Source organism: Triticum aestivum, chromosome 3A, assembly GCF_018294505.1.
Source record: "Triticum aestivum cultivar Chinese Spring chromosome 3A, IWGSC CS RefSeq v2.1, whole genome shotgun sequence".
Lineage (NCBI taxonomy): Eukaryota > Viridiplantae > Streptophyta > Magnoliopsida > Poales > Poaceae > Triticum > Triticum aestivum.
Window position 1 is genome coordinate 608,803,559 of NC_057800.1, and position 9,084 is coordinate 608,812,642.

Sequence of the window (9,084 nt, forward strand, 5' to 3'; positions counted from 1 at the left end):
ACTTCCTGTCCAGGAATGTAGTGTTGCAAAACTTGCACTAGCAAGTTTCCCCTTTTGTCCAAATAACCACACCACTCCATCTTGCATCCAAAGAGACTTCAATCTGGAAGATTTGGCCCCTCCAAGACCTGCCTAGATGCCTCTAGCATTTTGTCAAACACTCGGTGGGCATGAACAATTTTGGCATGATTATAGGTTTGTGTGATGAACTTGTCCATCTGTCCAAACCATGTTGTCTAGTAGCCTACTAATGGTCTCCAACCCAGACCTGTGGATTTACACTTGATCCCTAGCAGTTTTGGCCACCCTGGCATTTCATCAAACACCTTCTGTGCGTGCACTGGACGCGCCCAGAGCGCGCCAATTGCAGCCGCGCGCCCGAGCCGACACGCTGGTCCCCCTGGATTTTGGCCCGCTCCGCAGCACCTCGCCACGCACTACCCTCCTCACAGCAACGCGCCAAGCCACCCTGGCAGCCTACAGCGCCGCCGACAGAGCTTTTGGCGGCACACCGATGGCCGCAGCGCGCCTCTGCCGCGGTCGGCGCCGCCAAAGCCACCCGGGCTCGCCACCTGCCCCAAGGAACAGCGCAAGCTTATCCCCCGCTCGTCGGCTAGCTCCCGTCATCGCCACGACGCCCTGACGCTACAGGGAGGCGGTTCGCCGGCCGCCTTATCCACCGCCGTGGAACCGACCTCGTCGCGCTATAAAAGGGACCCCGAGCCCCTCTGAGCATGCACGCAACCTCAAGCTACCCCCATGGAACCCCCATAGCCCGCAATCGTCAGGGAAACGCCGCCTTCTTCATCTCCGGCAACTCCTGCCGCCGCCACTGTCTCGTTCACTCCGGCGCCACCAGGGCTCCCCCCTCCCCGTTCTCTTCACCAAGAACCCCTCCTTCCATCCAGGAACCCAACCCCCTACTTGATTTTGATCGGGAGCCATCGCCGCCACAAAACCACATCGCCACCGAAGCCTCCTCCGCCGCGAAGCTCGCCGCCGGCAGCTCCCTCCGCCCCCACCTACCTGACGACCACCGGGATGACCGCCCTGGAGTGGCGGATCCATCCCCGCCCTTGGGGCCCCGCGAGGAGCCGCCAGTCGCCGGCGACGATTGCCGGAGCTCCGCCTCCGCTCGGGACAGAGGAAGGAGAGGGAGAAAGACTAGTCAAACCTGACTAGTGGGCCACCTAGGACCCACTGTCAGTGACCCCCGCTCGGTCCACGCGGAGTAAGTGGAAGCATAAAACTCGCGAGTACGTAACCCCTTCTTAGAAAGCGTATTCGTGGCTGAAACGTTTTCTTTTGTTTTATTTAAAAAAAAACAGAATTTGACCAAAACTTTGACTGACTATATCTTTTTAAATATAACTCCAAATGAAATGATTATTTTTCCTACCTCTCTCAAATTCACCTAGTTTATTTTAAGATTTATTTAAAAAAAATTCAGAACAACTTTTGGTGCTGTTTTTATTTTGTGTTAATTCTTTTATATTGCTAAAATAGGATTTTTGAAGAGAGGAGAAATGTTTCAAGTTTTGGAGTGCACCCTGCCATTCCACACATTGAAGGCAAGCATTCTGAACCCCGGCATAATATTTTTGTGTGTTCGATGACACGTTCATAACATCACCTCACTTTGGAGAAACTTGTTATTTCATGTGATATGATCATATGCATGGGTGCATGTTATTGATTTCCATGCTGTTGGAAATGGACACACTTGTGATGATAATCACCCTCATGTGCCTTGCATGCATACCGGCAGGAACCCGGGAAAACCTCTGCCTTGGGTAGGCATGAGTTTGTCGCCGGTCTCCGTCGGGACGGTTATGTCTGGTATGGCATGGCAAGGTGATATGAGCGGTGACTCTGTTGGTTGAAATATATTCGTCATGCTAATCATGCAGGGAATACTTAAACCTCCTGAGTCGATCGTAGATCGAGTCTTGTGCCAGTAACCCCCATACTTGTTTCGTACTACCACTCGTCTCTACAGCAAGTAGAGTACGGTCCAGTAAGTTTTCAACCTCTTTCTAGCACACACCGTACAGAGAGGCCATGGTGGAAGATACCGGTTGTAGCTGGTAGGCAGGCCACCTGGTCCGGGGGCATGGGTGTTTCCGGTTGGGACCGAGAGGGGAGGCCACCCCTTAGAGCGCGCGATATAAATTTGATCCCATGCTACGTGAGGTTGTAGCCTCCCCACTTAGAGTTTGTTTAACAGGTGTCGTGGGTGATTCCAGACACGTGTGAGATAAGCTGGTGTGTGCAAGTTAGGTGTGTTTTCAACAAAAAGACCATAGACGGAATTAGTCCCGATGGACTAAAGAAATCCGTTACTCGTGGGTAAAGAGTAGACCCTCTGCAGAGATTAAACCTATTCGAATAGCCGTGTCCATGGTTAAGGATTACAGTCTGGGATGGGTCAAGTGTCGGTCTTAGTGTCGGTCTTCGGAGGTGAAACTGTTAACCAGAACTGGAACTACTACCTGTGACTTGTGATAATTATGATTATTATTATTGTTGGCTAACCCATGATATTATTGTTATTATCGAGTATCTCTGGGATGGTTCTACCTCCGGGATATTCACTATGATTGTTTATTTTAAAGCCCTTTGTGTGGTGTCGCTTAGACGCCCGACTGTGGCATTTCTTTTAAAGCCCTTTATGTGGTGTCGCTCAGACGCCCGACTGTGGCATTTCTTTTAAAGCCCTTTATGTGGTGTCGCTCAGACGCCCGACTGTGGCATTTCTTTTAAAGCCCTTTATGTGGTGTCGCTCAGACGCCCGACTGTGGCATTTCTTTTAAAGCCCTTTATGTGGTGTCGCTCAGACGCCCGATTGTGGCATTTCTTTTAAAGCCCTTTATGTGGTGTCGCTCAGACGCCCGATTGTGGCATTTCTTTTAAAGCCCTTTATGTGGTGTCGCTCAGACGCCCGACTGTGGCATTTCTTTTAAAGCCCTTTATGTGGTGTCGCTAAGACGCCCGACTGTGGCTTTGCTTGTTATTTATTTCCTAAATTTTAATACTACTATGTTATTGCAATTTTATAAATAACTTGCTTGCACGCATCAGAGATTTATTTATCTTTTGTGACTGATGTCATGAGCATAAAATATTTTCAGCACATCATTATTATATTATACCTGTGTTCATAATGTTTGCGAGTACATTCAAAGTACTCACTGGCTTGTCCCTGGCTATTGTCTTGGCCAGATTTTCTTGCACGAAGAGGAGCGACGCGATGACAACCCCGGAACCTAAGTAATGGAGATAGCAGCCTCGCGAAGATAGGAGTTAACCTGGTCAGCTGTTCCCGTGGGAAATGGAGTCCCATAGACACTGATGTTTCACAACCCGCTTCCGCCATCAACCACTAGAAACCATTTGTTGTACTCACAGGCCAGAACGGTCTTGTACTACATATTTTGTATTTGCTTGGAATTTCTGTATCAAGTTGGAGCCTCATCAGCTAACAGTAATCCTGGGGCTGATGAGCACGACGGTCTTTTCTGGAAATTTATTACCCGGAAAACCGGTCGTGACAGCGCCAGATTGGACCGTAAGCCTGCTCTTGTATTAAGGGGGCTAGTTCTGCTTCTGGCCGCGTTCGCAACGTGCAGGTGTGCAAAGGGCGATGGGCCCAGACCCCTGCGCCATAGGATTTAGACCGGCGTGCTGACCTCTCTGTTGTGCCTAGGTAGGGCTGCGACGTGTTGATCTTACGAGGCCGGACATGACCCAGGAAAGTGTGTCCGGCCAAATGGGATCGAGCATGTTGGGTTATGTGGTGCACCCCTGCAGGGAAGTTAATCTATTCGAATAGCCGTGATCTTCGATAACAGGACGACTTGGAGTTGTACCTTGACCTTATGACAACTAGAACTGGATACTTAATAAAACACACCCTTCCAAGTGCCAGATACAACCGGTGGTCGCTCTCTCACAGGGCGACGAGGGGAGGATCATCGGTTAGGGTTATGCTTTGCGATGCTACTTGGAGGACTTCAGTCTACTCTCTTCTACATGCTGCAAGACGGAGGCTGCCAGAAGCGTAGTCTTCGACAGGATTAGCTATCCCCCTCTTATTCTGGCATTCTGCAGTTCAGTCCACCGATATGGCCTTTACACATATACCCATGCATATGTAGTGTAGCTCCTTGCATGCAAGTACTTTGGATGAGTACTCACGGTTGCTTCTCCTTCTTTTCCTTCTATCCCTTCTACTTGGTTGTCGCAACCAGATGTTGGAGCCCAGGATCCAGACGCCACTGTCGACGACGACTCCTACTACACCGGAGGTGCCTACTACTACGTGCTGCCCGCTGACGACGACCAGGAGTAGTTAGGAGGATCCCAGGCAGGAGGCCTGCGCCTTTTCCGATCTGTATCCCAGTTTGTGCTAGCCTTCTTAAGGCAAACTTGTTTAACTTATGTCTGTACTCAGATATTGTTGCTTCCTCTGACTCGTCTATGATCGAGCTCTTGTATTCGAGCCCTCGAGTCCCCTGGCTTGTAATATGATGCTTGTATGACTTATTTTATTTGTAGAGTTGTGTTGTGATATCTTCCCGTGAGTCCCTGATCTTGATCGTACACGTTTGCATGTATGATTAGTGTACGATTGAATCGGGGGCATCACACATCCATACTTCCCTAGCTCCAAAAATTATGAAAGAAAATTCCCACTGTAGTAAATTTATCAGAGCTTAATATGCAAAAGGTTTCAATATTTTATCACATTCTGACTTTTCTAGGGAATTATTGCAACAGCGGTAAACTTTCTGTTTTCAAACAGCAACATGTGTACTTGTAACATAGGCATAGTAAAGGCTATCAATGCCACTTTTATTGAAATAAAAGATGCAAAACATTGTTCTAAATAACAGCAAGAAAATCTTAACAAAAAAATTGACACTCCAAGCAAAACACATATCATGTGGCGAATAAAAATATATCTCCGAGTAAAGTTACCGATGAATGAAGTTGAAAGAGGGGATGCCTTCCGGGGCATCCCCAAGCTTAGGCTCTTCGCTATCCTTGAATCTTACCTTGGGGTGCCTTGGGCATCCCCAAGCTTAGGCTCTTGCCACTCCTTATTCCATAGTCCATCGAATCCTTACCCAAAACTTGAAAACTTCACAACACAAAACTTAACAGAAAACTCGTAAGCTCCGTTAGTATAAGAAAGTAAATCACCACTTCAAGGCACTGTAATGAACTCATTATTTATTTATTTATTTATATTGGTGTAATATCTACTGTATTCCAACTTATCTATGGTTTATAAACTATTTTACTAGCCATAGATTCATCAAAATAAGTAAACAACACATGAAAAATAGAATCTGTCAAAAACAGAACAGTCTGTAGTAATCTGGATCAAACGTATACTTCTGGAACTCATAAAATTCTCAAATAAATTGATGGACCTGAGGAATTTATCTGTTAATCATCTGCAAAAAAGAATTAACTAAATAGCACTCTCCAAATAAAAATGGCAGCAATTCTCGTGAGCGCTAAAGTTTCTGTTTTTGACAGCATGATCAACAAGACTTTCCCCAAGTCTTCCCAAAGGTTCTACTTGGCACAAACACTAATTAAACACATAAAACCACATCTAAACAGAGGCTAGATGAATTATTTATTACTAAACAGTAACAAAATCAAGGAACAAAAGTAAAATTGGGTTGCCTCCCAACAAGCGCTATCGTTTAATGCCCCTAGCTAGGCATGATGATTTCAACGATGCTCACATAAAAGATAAGAATTGAAACATAAAGAGAGCATCATGAAGAATATGACTAGCATATTTAAGTCTAACATACTTCCTATGCATAGGGATTTTGTGAGCAAACAACTTGTGGGAACAAGAATCAACTTGCATAGGAAGGTAAAACAAGCATAACTTCAAAACTTTAAGCACATAGAGAGGAAACTTGATATTATGGCAATTCCTACAAGCATATATTCCTCCCCCATAATAATTTTCAGTAGCATCATGAATGAATTAAACAATATAACCAGCACCTAAAGCATTCTTTTCATGATCTACAAGCATAGAAATTTTATTACTCTCCACACAAGCAAAATTCTTCTCATGAATAATAGTGGGAGCAAACTCAACAAAATAATTATCATGTGATTGAAAATTGAAATCGAGATGACAAGTTTCATTGTTATTATTATTCTTTAAAGCATACATGTCATCACAATAATCAGCATAGATTGGAGGCATGCTTTCATCATAATAAATTTGCTCATCAAAACTTGGGGGACAAAAAATATCATCTTCATCAAACATAGCTTCCCCAAGCTTGTGGCTTTGCATATCATTAGCATCATGGATATTCAAGGAATTCATACTAACAACATTGCAATCATGCTCATCATTCAAATATTTAGTGCCAAACATTTTATAGATTTCTTCTTCTAGCACTTGAGCACAATTTTCCTTTGCATCATACTTACGAAAGATATTAAAAAGGTGAAGCGTATGAGACAAACTCAATTCCATTTTTGTAGTTTTCTTTTATAAACTAAACTAGTGATAAAACAAGAAACTAAAAGACTCAATTGCAAGATCTAAAGATATACCTTCAAGCACTCACCTCCCCGGCAACGGCGCTAGAAAAGAGCTTGATGTCTACTACACAACCTTCTTCATATAGACGTTGTTGGGCCTCCAAGTGCAGAGGTTTGTAGGACAGTAGCAAATTTCCCTCAAATGGATGACCTAAGGTTTGTCAATCCGTAGGAGGCGTAGGATGAAGATGGTATCTCTCAAGCAACCCTGTAACCAAATAACAAAGAGTCTGTTGTGTCCCCAACACACCCAATACAATGGTAAATTGTATAGGTGAACTAGTTCGGCGAAGAGATGGTGATACAAGTGCAATATGGATGGTAGATAAAGGTATTTGTAATCTGAAATTATAAAAACAGCAAGGTAACTAATGATAAAAGTGAGCGTAAACGGTATTGCAATGTGTTGAAACAAGGCCTAGGGTTCATACTTTCGCTAGTGCAAGTTCCCTCAACAATAATATCATAATTGGATCACATAACTATCCCTCAACATGCAACAAAGAGTCACTCCAAAGTCACTAATAGCGGAGAACAAACGAAGAGATTATGGTAGGGTACGAAACCACCTCAAAGTTATTCTTTCCAATCAATCCGTTGGGCTATTCCTATAAGTGTCACAAACAACCCTAGAGTTCGTACTAGAATAACACCTTAAGACACAAATCAACCAAAACCCTAATGTCACCTAGATACTCCAATGTCACCTCAAGTATCCATGGGTATGATTATACGATATGCATCACACAATCTCAGATTCATCTATTCAACCAACACATAGAACCTCAAAGAGTGCCCCAAAGTTTCTACCAGAGAATCACGACGAAAACGTGTGCCAACCCCTATGCATAGGTTCATGGGCGGAACCCGCAAGTTGATCACCAAAACATAAATCAAGTGAATCACGTGATATCCCATTGTCACCACAGATATCCACGACAAGACATACATCAAGTGTTCTCAAATCTTTAAAGACTCAATCCGATAAGATAACTTCAAAGGGGAAACTCAATCCATTACAAGAGAGTAGAGGGGGAAGAAAACATCATAAGATCCAACTATAATAGCAAAGCTCGCAATACATCAAGATCGTGCCAAATCAAGGACACGAGAGAGAGAGAGAGATCAAACACATAGCTACTGGTACATACCCTCAGCCTCGAGGGAGAACTACTCCCTCCTCGTCATGGAGAGCACTGGGATGGTGAAGATGGCCACCGGAGAAGGATTTCCCCCCTCCGGCAGGGTGCCAAAACGGGTCTAGATTGGTTTTCGGTGGCTACGGAGGCTTCTGGCGGCGGAATTCCCGATCTAATCTTCGTTCTGGAAGTTTTAGGCTACGTAGGTATATATGGGCGAAAGGAGTATGTCGGAGGAGCTACGGGGGCCCCACGAGGTAGGGGGCGCGCCCTAGGGGGGGGCGCCCCCCACCCTCGTGAGAACCTCCCGTATCTCCTGACGTGGAGTCCAAGTCTATCCGGTGGCTTTCGTTCCACAAATAACTTCTCCAATTGATTTCGTTCTGTTTCGACTCCGTTTGATATTCCTTTTCTTCGAAACACTGAAGTAGGCATAAAACAACAAATCTGGGCTGGGCCTCCGGTTAATAGGTTAGTCCCAAAAATAATATAAAAGTGGAAAATAAAGCCCAATATTGCCCAAAACAGTAGATAATATAGCATGGAGCAATAAAAAATTATAGATACGTTGGAGATGTATCATCGGTCGGTGGGGACATTTCTGCGGGATGCCCGAGCTCCATGGTGGTGCACTAAGCTCGGTGTTTGAGTGAGCGTGGAGATGATCATTCCCTATGGATTTTAGCCCTTCCATTTTATGTTGGAATGTGAGAGGTTTGAACAGCGGTGCGAAGCGGGATGCGACTCGAGAGTTTATCACCAGTGTGCGTGTGAACATTATATGTCTTCAAGAAACAAAACTGGATGTAATTGACCGCTTTACGGTAATACAATGCCTTGGGCCATCCTTTGATGGCTTCGCCTACTTGCTGGCTTTGGAGACTAGAGGAGGGATCCTCGTGGCTTGGGACTCTTTAGCGATCGAGATCGACCAATTTAGCCTGAACTCCGACTTCATCACGGGTCAAGTGCACCCTAAGAATGGATCCGTTTGGTGGATGTCGGTGGTTTATGGCCCTCAAGGCAACCTGCTAAAAACTGCCTTTCTTGAGGAGCTACAAGCGAGGCACGCTCTCTGCCCGGGTCCATGGATGGTGCTTGGCGACTTCAACATGATTTTGCGTGCATTGGAGAAGAGTAACACAAATCTCAATAAAACCATGATGGCTAGATTCTGAAGCTTCGTCGACTGCAATGAACTAAAAGAGGTTTATATGCATGGGCGTAGGTTCACATGGTCGAATGAGAGGGACACACCAACATTGACTAAGATTGACCGTGTTGTTGTCTCAGTGGATTGGGAGTTGTACTTCCCCGACAGTATACTACAAGCCCTGTCCTCCGGAGTTTCTGA